General features: G+C 39.5%; 1 long non-coding RNA gene across 1 annotated transcript in view; it reads left to right on the forward strand.

Annotated features, from left to right (window-relative positions):
- Window positions 1-209: 209 nt before the first annotated feature.
- LOC139002296 (uncharacterized) overlaps window positions 210-13,534 on the forward strand; it is a 31,899-nt gene continuing 18,574 nt past the window's right edge. The window contains exons 1-2 of the long non-coding RNA XR_011470140.1: window positions 210-333; window positions 846-937. This is a non-coding gene — a long non-coding RNA (uncharacterized lncRNA). The remainder of the gene's footprint in view (window positions 334-845; window positions 938-13,534) is intronic.

The raw sequence follows: 13,534 nt of genomic DNA on the forward strand, positions 1-13,534 counted from the left end.
AATTAGTAGACTGAGTAAAACATATTGACTGCCCTCCAGTGAGAGTCTGAATAGAACAAACTTTGCTTTCTCCCTCTCTCTCTTTCTCTCTCTCTCTCTCTCTCTCTCTCCCTCCCTCCCTCCCTCCCTCCCTCCCTCCATCCTTCCCTCCCTGACTGCTTGTGCTGTAACATCAGTATTCTTCCCTTGGTGACCCAGGTTCTCAGGGCTTCAGATATGGTTTGGAATCCATGCCATCCGTTCTCAGCTCTCAGGCCTTCAAACTCCACGGCTGTCTTTCCTGAGTTTTCAGCATGTGGATGGCAGATGGGACTTCTCAGTCTCCATAATTGCGTGAGTCAATACCTAACAATTAATCTCTTTATGTATGTATATATGTATACATATACATGTAGTACCCATAAATATCCTACTGGTACTGTTTCTCTGGAGAACTCTGAGAAATATACCAGTTTTTCCTCCCTGCAAATTATAGCATAAAGGGTAATTCCCAGATGTCATATTTGTCATTTTTATCATTTCTCCCCTTAATCTCTAGGCTGTTTCACATATTTTAATATGCATATGAACTATCTGGAAATCTTGTTAAAATAAAGAGTCTCAATATCTCTGCATTTGTAACAAGCTCACAGGTGATGCTGATGCTGATAGTCCAAAGAACGCAGTTTGAGATTCATTGTTATAGAGAAATAATAATAATAATAATAATAACAACAACAACTGCTAACACTTGTTTAACACTTATCATCTCCCGGCACTCTTCTGTGTGCTTTAGGCAGATTGACTTACTTAATCTTCCCACAACCCTATGCGGTAGGCAATACTCTATTTCTGCCATTTTATAGACGAGGAAACCCAAGCACAAGGAGTGATGGTGTTGATGGTGTTGAAGTACACTGCCCAATATGCTAGTCACCCGTCTGAATTGAGATGAGCTGTAAGTATAAAATGCACACTAGACTTAGAAGACGATATGGGAAAGAATATAAAATATTTTATTAATCATATTTTACAATACCACTCGGTGAAATAATATTTTGGCTTAAGTAAAATATATATTTTAAAACATTATCACCTGTTTCTTTTCATTTTTTTAAGAGGCTAGTGGAGAATTTAAAATTCTATTTGTGACACATTTTATTTCCATTGGACAACACTTTGAAGAATTTTAATACAGGTGGTTGAGCATGACCCCGCTCCACAATTTGCTCAATGGTGAGACTCACAGCCCCTCTTTCATAAGGAAACAAGACATGGCTCAGGCTCCGGGAGTGTGGCTGGTCCTGGGCGGGGCCAGCGGGTAACCAGGTGGCTATTGAAGTGGCTAACCATGGCTGCTTCCCAGGGCGTGAGCATTCATCACTCTGGCAGTGCTCACAGTTTTCTTGAATTCTCGACTACTGACAAGTGACTATGAGTTAGTGTGTCTGGTTTTAGCACGAACATTCTTGATTCAGGCCACAGAACAAAATTGTGCATTCTTCTAGGAAATTAACTTTTTATCTACAAAATGTGGGAGGGGACTTTTAAGATTTCTTCAAGATTAAAACGGTGTAATTGCTGATAAACGCAGGGAGATTAAAAATCTAGCACAAGTGATGTTTTCACTTCCAGGGAAGGGGAAAGCCATCTTGTTTCCAAATATATGCATAAGCATAACAAGCCAAACATTTTAGGCTGCTTAATTTCATGAGCTATAAATCTTTGGTAACTAAATATTTAGCTTTCTTTGTTTCCACTAATGAAAGCATGTTCAGAGAGGCAGTTTACCATGTCCCTTATTTTATTGCTAAACTTATCAAATGACATGAAAAGGAAAGGATTTGTTTTATGCCTTTAAATGAGTCACCAAAAAAACCCCAATCAAATGGGCATACATCAAGAGTTCCAAGTTAGCTACACTTTTCTTCTGACTTTTGAACCCCACCCAGCGGCGGAAAATAATTTAACGGAGGCTTATTTTTCCCATTTGAGTTCAAAGTTAACCCTATTTATTAAAAAAAAATTATCTCAGAATCAGAAGTTTGTTCTTCAAGAGTAAAACCATGTGGACATGAGATTTTAAAAAATTGACTAATATTACATAAAATAATAGAGATATAAGTAACAATTCTAAAGAATAATCAGTGAGAGTAATTTTTGGAAAACAATAGTTTTGGTAAATATAATTCCTGACATCAAGCTATATGTTGACCAACATGTCAACACATTTTTAATCTCTTTGGGGTTTAGGAGAATATGAACTTTTTCCTATCAGTTTTTCTTTTGTTTTGGAAATAATTTCTTATAATAAAACCTAAAATATCTGGAGTGTTTTGTTCAGTAATTAGTTAAATTTCCTCTGACAGAAGAGTGGGTGATAAAATAAAAACTAAGGCAAATAAATGTCCTGGGAGACAGTCTTCCTTGGATCCCCATTAATTTCAGACTTTAGTTCTATCCTCATTAGCACATACCGTATGTTTGTAATTGTTAAGTCCTTCCTTTAATAACGGCAAATCATTTTACTATCAGCTCATTAAACAGAGAGTGAGAAAAAACCAAGGCAAATAAGTTTTTGGATAACTTTTAAAACCTTGAACTTTTAAAAAATATCAACCTGACATTTTGTACTTTAGAGTTTGGCCTCAAACACAGTTTAAACCAGATGGCAAAAGGGCAGAATAGATAATGATGAATTCTTAGCGACTCTACCTGAATCACCCCAAATATAATAGGATATAGTTACTTAATCAATTCATCAGATATTCAAGTTCTTTTCTGTGGTACATTTAAGAAAGTCATGTGGCATTCATTTCTTCACTTACTTAAAAGCATAAGACCAGTTCATTTCTACAATATTTTTTGTTTCCTTGTGTCCTTTATAAGAAGCAGCAAACACTCATTTTAAGAGGGATCCACCCTTCATCTCAAAGGTTATATAAAAGAAAAAAAGTGCATACAATATTTTTGTTTGTAGAGCATATAGGAAAACCAAAACCTGCATTACCTATGAGGGTAGCCAGCAATATAAGGCAGAGGCCACCATCATTTATTAAATACACTAGAGGCCCGGTGCACAAAAATTTGTGCACTTGGGGCGGGGGGGGGGGCGGGGAATCCCCCAGCCCGGCCTGTGCCCTCTCGAAGTCTGGGACCCCTCGGGAGATAATGACCTGCTGGCTTAGGCCTGCTCCCGGGTGGCAGAGAGCAGGCCCAATTCCTAAGTGCAGCCCCTGGTCAGGCTCAGAGCAGGGCTGATTGGGGAGTTGGGGCACCGCCCCATCATGCACAGAGCAGGGCGGATGGGGAGGTTGAGATGCCACCCTCAGTCACGCTCAGGGTAGGGCCAATTGGGGGGTTGGGGCACTGCCCCCTGTCACACTCAAGGCAGGGTCGATGGGGAGGTTGCGGCACCACCCCCTGTCACGCACAGAGCAGGGCCCATCAGGGGGTTGAGGAGCTCCCCACTGTCACTCACAGAGTAGGGCCGATAGGGGAGTTGGGGCACCGCCCCCTGTCACACACAGAGCAGGGCGGATCAGGGGGTTGGGGCGCTGCACCCTGTCACACTCAGGGCAGGGCCAATGGGGAGGTTATGGCTCTACCCTGTCACACACAGAGCAAGGCCCGTGGAGGGGGGTTGGGGCGCCACCCTCTATCACCCACAGAGCAGGGCCGATCAGGGGGTTGAGGCGCCGCACCCTGTCACACACAGAGCAGGGCCGATCAGGGGGTTGGTGTGCTGCACCCTGTCAAACACAGAGCCGCAGGGCAATCAGGGGATTGGGGAGCTCCCCCCTATCAGGCACAGAGCAGGGCAGATAGGGAGGTTGTGGCCCCTCCCCCTGTCACTCACAGAGCCGCAGGGCGATCAGGGGGTTTGGGCGCTGCCCCCTGTCACGCTGATCCTGGTGCTGGGAGCCTCGCTGCTCCGCTGATCCTGGTGCCGGGAGGCATATTACCCTTTTACTATATAGGATAGAGGCCTGGTGCATGGGTGGGGGCCGGCTGGTTTGCCCTGAAGGGTGTCCTGGATCAGGGTGGGGGTCCCCACTGGGGTGCCTGGCCAGTCTGGGTGAGGGGCTGAGGGCTGTTTTCCGGAAGCGAGTGACTGAAGCTTCCAACCGCTCCTTGTTTTCTTTTTTTTTTTTTTTTTTATTCTGGGCCAGCTTTCGCTCTGAGGCCTCGCAGCTGAAAACATCGATACAATGTTGCTAAAGCCCGGCTGACTGAAAGCCGGTTTCTGGGCTTTTGTTTATTTTCTTATTTGCAACATAGTACATAGTTGCTTAGAGTTGCAACTGAGAGGCCGGAAAGTGAGGCGGGAACGTTGGAGTCCGTAGTCACTGAAGCAAGCGAGCCTCATGTTTGCTTCCAGCTGCCTGGCTGCCGGCCGCCATCTTGTCTGACAGTTAATTTGCATATACTCACTGATTAGCCAATGAAAAGGGTCGTACGCCAATTACCATGTTTCTCTTTTATTAGTGTAGATATTATGTGTCAGTCACATTTTTACCTGCATTTATATACACAATTCCATTGATTGATTATTCTTTAAGCCTGTGAGATGAGTAGATATGGAATCTGAGGCCGAGAGAAGTTTAGAATCTCCACTGTCATCACAATAATAGTGGCAGAGGCTTTTGATCTAAAAAACACATCGAGTTAATAAATACGTTTTAGATAATAGCTATTTTCATAATATTCTACTAGTGAATTTCACCTGCTATATGTAAATGAAGATAAAACATTTAGAATTCCAAGATATTAAACACAAACTGGGTAGGAACACAGTGCAGTTTATAAAAGAAAGATGTTCACTGTTGTTACCAGACTAAAGGGGTTCATATCCCTGAGCGCATCAAAGCACAATTAAGCCAGAATAGGAGTTTGCAGCCAAGAGTAAGGGTTTATTAGCTGAGGAAATGGTGCCAAGCCCGGTACTAGCTCAAAGACCTCATTCCTCCATGGCTTTAAGGGGATGGATTATATATTGTGTCTGTGTATGTGTGTGTGTGGGGGTGGGGATCATTAATCATGGTGGCTAAAGGAGTTGGGGACATGGGCTCTGCTGATTGTTTGGGGATTGTAGGGAGTAGTTGATCATTGTATCAAGTCCTGATGTCACTGTTCTGTCTGGTTTCTGTATGGTGACTCACTTTCCTGGGCCTGAGGCTGAAACATAACTGAAGTTAAGATGTTATCTTTAGCTCAACCAGATTCTGTTTCTGTGGTCAACAGACCTGAGGCTGTTCTTAAGACAGTTTGATACCTACCAGAATCTTATATCCTAAGGGCTTAATGATTAAGGCAGGAAGTTCTCCGTTAGAAAGAAGGGCCTTGTTAAAGAAAAGGAATTTCTTTGCAGTTACAAATAAAGAAAAAAGGACCCACTACTAAGTGGAAAAGATCTAATCTATATCATAAAAGGCCTGTGGTCTTGACGCCATAACGATGGAACGACCAAACAACCAGTCACCAGAAGGTGCTGGAGCACCTCTTGGGCCCTCCCTCCATCCCCTGGGGTGCTGGCAGCATCAGTGGAGGGTCACGGGGTGCCGGCAATGTCCCCTGAGCCCGCAAGGCATCTTGGGGCGACGGACATGGCCCTGATGGCAGGCAGGCCTATGGGAACCTACACACACGATTTAATCGTGTGCTGAGCCTCTAATCTATGAACAAATGTAGACCTTTTAAGAAGAGTAACAGTACACAAAAGTTGTTACAGTAGTAATTTATTCAGAAAAAAAGCATTTGTGTTTGAAGATGGTTACAAATAGGAATGGGAATACCAGGGGGAAGAACAACACATATTTCAAGGATGAGTTTCCATTTCCTTCTGTAAGGACTTTGTCACACACCATAAGCATTATTTCTTCAAAAGGTCAAGTTAAATTTCTTTATGTGTGGTGGTCTGCCCTCTCCTGGACCAAAGTAATATCCATTTGACTTGTAAAAAGAAACTCAGCTCTAAAGGAATACAGTATCTTTCAAATGAGCCTAGTATTAAACTTTTAAAATGTATTCATGAAGGTAATAACTTCTCACAGATTGTAGTCCTTGTTCAAATATTGGAGGAGTTCTTAGGTGTGGTTGTTCCATTAATTTCCTTCTTATCTCTCTTTAGCCCTTCTCATGATTGCAAAAGAAACACAGCTTCCCACTTGACATTTTCTTTGATCTCTTTTTTTGAAAGTATTTTAGAATTAACTCAGAGGCAATGAACAGAATTCTCCTCTTTTCCCACATGTTTTCCCATTAGCATTTCTTTATTATACACATAATATAAATTTGTTAAAGAAATAAAAAGGAAAGAATAGAAATAAAAGCATTCATTGTAACGTGTAATCCCATCACAATGGTATAATCACTATTAATATTTGGAAGACTATTCCTCCAAACATGTGTGATGTTTTATATACATGTGTGTATATATATCTCATATGTATATATGTAATACACTAACCCTAAAGGTTATTTTTTGTGTGATACAAAATACATACTTTTAAAAACCAAATACATAATAAATATTTGTGTTTGGCATTTAAAACACTTTATGTTGCTCTTTAATCATGGTAGTGCTCCAAGTCTCCTTTGCTCAATGAGGCAGTGATCTCCTTTGAGACAATCAACTTGATATTTCTATTGTTAAGTAAACACTATGTGCGGTGGTCTGCTCTCTCTTAGACCAGAGAAATATCCAGGAGCTCTCTTACCTGTACACAAGTTAGACCCCAAAATGTATTGTTCAAGTATACTGCAAGTTTAGTTCTTTCAAGTAACTATAGTTAGCTCTACTGTAGAAGCTCTATTCCATCTAGTCACATAGAAGACTTCAGTTCTTCCAACATAAAAATATGGCTTCCAAGGTCACCCTATTCAGCCTTAAAAGGAGGAAAACATGAATGAATTTTCTAAAGGCCTGTGCCTGGAATTGGCACACAGTCACACTCTACAATGGACACTCAGTCCCTTTGCTATACCTATGAGATAGACTGAGACATGTAGTACAACTGTGTTCCAAGAAGAAATGGGAATGATACTCAATGGGTTGGATGTTTATTGGTAATGTTAGGTATCAGGCCATGAGGTAGCTACATGGTGGTCATTTTTTTATTATTCTACATACCTTTCATATGCTATATAGATGTATATGCTACACACACACACACACACACACACACACACATGCATGACTTGTATGTGCATGACACAATCCCAAATTTAAAAGAGTTAATGGGTAAAAATGGAACTCCCATTTGACCCTGTGATCCCACTTCTAGGAATATATCCCAAGAAACCAGAAACACCAATCAGAAAGGATATGTGCACCCATATGTTCATAGCAGCACAATTCACCATAGCTAAGATCTGGAAACAGCCTAAGTGCCCATCAGTAGATGAATGGATTAGAAAACTGTGGTACATCTACACGATGGAATACTATGCTGCTGTAAAAAAGAAGGAGCTCTTACCATTTGCAACAGCATGGATGGAACTGGAGAGCATTATGCTAAGTGAAATAAGCCAGTCAATGAAGGAAAAATACCACATGTTCTCACCCATTCATGGATAATAAAGACCATTACAAACTTTTGAACAATAATAGATACAGAGGCAGAGCTGCCTCAAACTGATTGTCAAACTGCAGCGGGAAGCCTGGGGAGGGTTGGGGGGCAGGAGGGAGGGGGGTAAGAGATCAACTGAAGGACTTGCATGCATGCATATAAGCATAACTAATGGACATAAGACACTGGGGGGTAAGGGAGGCCAGGGGATTGTCAAGGGCGGGGGGGGGGGGGGGACTACAAAATAGGACACATATGTAATACCCTTTGTAATATTTTTAGCAATAAAAATAAAAAATAAAAAAATAAAAGAGTTAATGGGAAAGGGAAAAGTAAAGAATGAGGTGGTCCCTCATCTGCTTAAATAGAATAATCTTTGAGAAAAAATAAGTGGATATGATAAGTATAAATAAAAGGGCAAAATGAGAACAAATACACATTTTGTTTATTTGTGTATTGAATATCTTTAGGAATTTACACAGGAAACTGAGAGCTAGATTTCCACTCAGAGGAACTAGGTATTTGTGACAACTTATGTGGGAGGGGGAATGTTCATTAAATGCCCTCTTGTAACTTTATACTCTTGTACAAAGCAAATAAATACATTACAATGATTATTATAGTTATAATTATACATTTTAAATAAATTATAATATCCTACCCAAATTTTCAGGTTAAAATAGGCCCTATGTTATATCTCAATGGGAGGGAAAGAGGAAAAATCTGACAGTCTACTAACAAAGGACTCAGGCATTCTATCCCTTGTCTTCTTGCCCAGAGGGCACAACACAAGGCATGGGCATATTCTTTTGTTGCCATAAATCAAGAGAAACGGGAGAAGGCATGCTGTAATTCTTATTTTTACAAACTGCAAATGATAAGCATGAAATAGTAGAATGAAACAGAATTCAGTTCATGTCAAACCAGAAAACCACACCAAATGTCAAATTTTCACAGACATTCTCATTAACAGCACTTATGTCAGTCACATATATTGGTTTCTGCAGAGACCAACCAAAATTTCCAACAGTTACTGGCTTTATAATTGGGCTTTCTAACAAAAACTAGCTTATTATATCCATGCAAAGCCCAAGGTTGAGCAACCGAAGGACGGACGTTGTGAGCCAAAGTAAATCAATTTATTTATGATGTGGTTTAGCCATTTTTTTTTAAAAAAGAGAAATAGCAGGCATTTATTTGTTTCAAGAAATGAAAGAATTGACCCAATTCAGAAAAGTGAAGTTTCCCCATCTTGAAACGAGTTTGTCGATCATAATCGTTGGAGATCCATTGTCTTCACTATCCACAAGTTCCATTAATGGCTAGAATGTTCCCTCCTAGACTTGGGCGAGCTGTAGACTAGGGGGAGGGATGAGGGAGCAGATCTCCAGGTTAGAGCCCCCACCCCTGAACTAGTTCTAGATCAGTTCCTCCTCAATTTTTGAGATGATCTAGACCAGCGGTTCTCAACCTGTGGGTTGCGACCCCTTTGGGGGTTGAACAACCCTTTCACAGGGGTCGCCTAAGACCATCGGAAAACACATATATAATTACATATTGTTTTTGTGGTTAATCACTATGCTTTAATTATGTTCAATTTGTAACAATGAAAATACATCCTGCATAGCAGATACTTACATTATGATTCATAACAGTAGCAAAATTACAGTTATGAAGTAGCAACAAAAATAATTTTATGGTTGGGGGTCACCACAACATGAGGAACTGTATTAAATGGTCGTGGCATTAGGAAGATTGAGAACCACTGGTCTAGACCCTTTTGGGGTGATATGGAGGCTGTGATTCCTGGAGGGAGGGACCATGTTCTTCTCCTTTTAGGATTGACTTATCCTCTCACTTTCCATCAGAATGGGGGGGCCTTTTGGTGGGGGGTTTTCTCCTTTTCCTCTCTCTTCCTAAGGTCTTCAGCTTGGCATTGGGATCCTATCTGACCTCCATTCTGTTCACCTCCATTCTGGGATGAAAGGTCCAGTGCCTAGAACTTCCAAGGTCTCTCTAACAGGTCTGTTGGTTATCTCCCTGCAACCACACTCACACTGCCCTTGGGTGCTATTGCTGCTGCCCCTGGCACTGCCTGCTGTTCAGGCCCTGCCCGTGCTGGGTTTAGGAAGGATGTCCCAGAAGTTAACCACATCATGGGCCTTGACAGTCATACTGACCAGTGAACATAAAATATAATGGCTTTGGACACAAAAGTATAACAGGCAGAACACAAGAGAGTTGTTTTGGGTAATACACTGAGACAAAATAGAATCATTTTTATAGATCATCTGCCTGATGGATTGACAGTGCCAGGACCTAGGAGCAAAGGATCTTGTATTCCCTTATGGCCCCATACCTGCCAGGAGCTCTTGCACTGTGCCACTGCCTGAGAGGGACCTTTGATGGCTGAGGAACCAAGGAACGTATCCCCTTACTTTGTTTTAATTAGCTTCTGTGGAGAAGCTAATTAAATGGGAGAAGCCCAGGAAATTTCAAATGAGCCAACAGTCATCACTGAGCACACACAGTGCACTCATCCAGGTTCTAGGTTTTACAAAGTACAATTAAGTTTTTAACATGATGTATATTCAAGAAAACAGAGGTCTGCATTTGATAGGAACGTGTGGCTATATCTAAGCACAATATTTTGATATTTTCATATCTTATGGTATTGGCATGGGAAAACACAAATTTGTTTTCATGAGTTTACTGCATAATCAGCTGTCATATATGCCTTAATTTAAAGATAATTACCTTCTTTTTTGTAATTTGAAACATGAAGAAGAACATTGTAAAATATCCCAAAGCAAACAAACCCAGTTGGTAGAGTAAATTAGTTTTGATTTACATGAGATTTTATATGCTTAGAGATTTTTGGCCAGGAAAAAAAATGAACTTGATGAATCCTAAATCAATTTTAGTTCATCTTATTTTTTATGTTTGCTTAATATTGACTTTATTGCTATCATCAACTTCCCCAAGCCTTTAAAAAGTTGAATTTTCATCTCTCTTATGGTCATTAGACTTTCCAAAAGAATAATTCAATTCTACTTGGTAGAAGATGTGTTGGTTATTTGCAATTTATGTTGCAGTGATTTCATTTTGTGACACATGCAATAACAAAAATCATTCTTACCGAATTAAAAAATCATGGTTGTTTTGGCCATTCTGTGTGTTCCTGCACCCGAGGCTGACATTCCAGTGTGACCAAGAAATCCTTAAATGAGGACTGACATTACCAAGTCTTGTGTCAAACAGTTAGGAGGAGAAGTGGAGGAAGGGATGAGCAGGGTGTGGAAAATTCTATCTGCCAAAATTTTAGAATCATTGCTTCTGATTTCACATGAGCAGAGGAAAAGAACTCCAGGGTCTTTCTTTGCTTGTTTATGCAATCAAAATTTCCAACCCCAGTTTCTTATAATAATTTTCTATTTTAACTACATTTTACTATTGTAAATAGTAAACCAGAAGCAGAAACAATTTTATGCTAGTAGCCCCAAGGCTTTTAATTAAGCCCCGCATCACTTCTTAATAAAGAAAGTCCATGAATAACCACTGACTGTAGGGCAATGTTTCTACATATATTTTTGTTGTTGTCATTTGGCAATGTTGGTGGGAGGAGACTGTGGTCCTTTTCAGAAAATTATGAACAGGACAGGCAGTTTTCCCAGAGAAGTACACAAATAAACGTACATGCACTCACAATCATACAGTGTCAAGGGGTCCATATTCCTCCTGAACTATATCCCCATATTCTTAATTTAGAACCTGATGCTTTAAGCACCAAATCCATATTTTTCAAGCTTACCCCTCTACAACTGCACCTTCTACCTGTCTCAGTATCTTCTCCCATTATTTCTTAAAATTAAGCTTCTGCTCAAGTCAATATGATTTTCTTACTGTCTCCAAAACAGGTCACCTGGATCCTGGATAACTTTTGTGTTTTTCCTCCTCATATCCCTGGTTCTAGAAAAAATCAAAGTTTAAATTAAATTAGTGCTTCCAAGAAAAAAATTATGTCACCCCACAGTGAATTCTTTCTGTGTGTAATTTTAATTTGTCACACAGTGCATGTTGATGAATATACTATAGTATCTCTTAGAATAGTCACATTTTCCTGTGTGTATAGTTGATACCCTCAAGAAGATTATGAACTCCAGAGTTATACTTCACACTTAGACTCTTTCAATTAAAAGCTACCTAGTGAAGAAAGATGCTTTGGGGGATGTTTTGCCATTAATGTGAAGTGTCCTCTTAAGGAAGAATAGCTATGGCAATATTCTAGCTGTGCCACCTAGCAAATGACTTGCTCTACCTCATGGTTATTTGAATATCATGCTGATTTCTCTTTCCTCTTTGTTTGCTAGGAAACTTAAAGACAAATTTGTAGATTTTAGCGGCAATACTGCACTTCAAGACACATTTTCATTTTGTTTTACCACATTCCACTTTCTTTTATGCAAATTTCCTCACAGTATTTATCTTCTGATGACATGTTAATATTTTGAAACTATATAAATGCTCTTCTTGGAAAAAGTCACAAGAACACATGATAAATAAAATATAGTATTTTCTTTCTTCACTGTGTTATGGCAATGCTTGAAGAGGAAGAGTAATGACCAAAGACCAGGTGAGGAAGAATAAAAGAAAGGAAGGAAGAAAAGAAGGCAGTCAGGCAATTATGCACAGATTAGAATATTAGTTTTATTAGGAGTAATTTTTCTTTAAGGGTCAAAGTAATTTGCATTAAAGCAGTAATTCCCCATTTTAGGCACTCTATTCCTCACTCCTGTTTTATGTGTCTCTATTGGATTTATATCTGGAATATCTCTATTTTTTCTTTGTCTGTATCCTCCTCATGGAACATTAGCTCCAAGAATGTAAGAATTAGTTTTGTTCCTCACTTATTCTCAGAACCTGTAACAGGGCCTGGCCCCAATCAGATGCTCCATAAATATTGAGTAAATAAGTAATTTAAAAATCACAACAATATCATATTGATAAAGGGTAAAAATAGTTTCACTAGCCCTGGCCTGTATGACTCAGTGGATAGAGTGTTGGCCTGAGGATTGAAGGGTCCCAGGTTCGATTACCGTCAAGGGCACGGACCTCTGTTGCAGAATCCTCCTTGGCCAGGCTCTGGTCAGGGTGTGTGCAGGAGGCAACCAATCGATGTTTTTCTCTAAGAACAATGTTTCTCTCTGTCTTTCCTTCTCTCTTCCATTCTCTCTAGAAATCAATGAGAAAATATTCTTGGGTGAGGATCTAGAAAAAAAAAGTTTCACTAAACTAGAGATCTATGTCTTTTAGTTCTGTGTGTTCCAATGCCAGTTTTGTGGATTAGTCTTAAGTGTAATATCTTCTAACCTTATTTTTCTCATGATGACTTGGGTTAGATGAACTAGAAGGTGTAATGCTGAGTCCTTTTGTCAAATTCCATTCATAAATATTTTTTAAGTGTCTATTAATCAGTTAGAATCCAAGTTAAGAAGGGTTGTTTCTGAAAGTTTCTCATATTCTGTTTTGTAACCCTTTTAAAAAGGCCTTTACTTCTGGGTCAAGAATATCTTTTTTTTTCTTTAAAAATTACGAAATCTCATACATGTAGGTCTGCAAACTTACATTAAGATAAACATTAATAGCTTTATTCTGTGACAATTTTGAATGAGTATCTGTTCTTGAAAGATATTGGCAAAGACTCTAAGTGTAATTCGTGTATTAGTTTAGGAAGTCAAGTGAAATAAACAGATCAATTATTTTATTTTATGAATGAGGACATCTTTGCTCTAAAGACAGGATATGAACAGTCTACATTTGCAATTTTTTTCACCAACAGACTTTCACTATTTACCTACATTATATTTACATTTCTTTAGTTCATTTCCTCTGCAGCTTTGTATAATAATAGTCTGATTTGGGTCTGTTTTGTACATGTTCTTAAAAAATTTCATCTTTTTGACTTAATTTTTATAACAGGAATA

This window comes from Myotis yumanensis, unplaced genomic scaffold (assembly GCF_028538775.1).
Source record: "Myotis yumanensis isolate MYYU_CA2020_CCGP unplaced genomic scaffold, mMyoYum1.0.hap1 SCAF_2, whole genome shotgun sequence".
Classification (NCBI taxonomy): domain Eukaryota; kingdom Metazoa; phylum Chordata; class Mammalia; order Chiroptera; family Vespertilionidae; genus Myotis; species Myotis yumanensis.